Raw genomic sequence first — 255 nt, 5'->3', positions numbered from 1 at the left:
GAGTGAGAGAGAGAGAGAAACAAAAAGAGAAAGAAATATCGCCGAACCCAAAGAAGAGAACGAACAGGAGAAGCAGGAGTAAAGAGAAAGGAGAGAGAAGATGAAGACGTTAGGTTGCAAGAAAAGAAGTAAGAAAGGGGGACAGTCGTCCATCTCTGCAATTGCAACAACTCAACGAGGGAGACATTTTTACAAACAAAGCAACGCGGGAGGAAGATTGCAAAAGAAGGGAAGCGAAGTCTTGCAAATAAATGC

The sequence above is a fragment of the Penaeus monodon genome, chromosome 33, assembly GCF_015228065.2.
Source record: "Penaeus monodon isolate SGIC_2016 chromosome 33, NSTDA_Pmon_1, whole genome shotgun sequence".
In the NCBI taxonomy this organism is placed as follows: Eukaryota; Metazoa; Arthropoda; class Malacostraca; order Decapoda; family Penaeidae; genus Penaeus; species Penaeus monodon.
The sequence above is the reverse complement of the archived record's forward strand: the minus strand, read 5'-3'. Positions refer to the sequence as shown.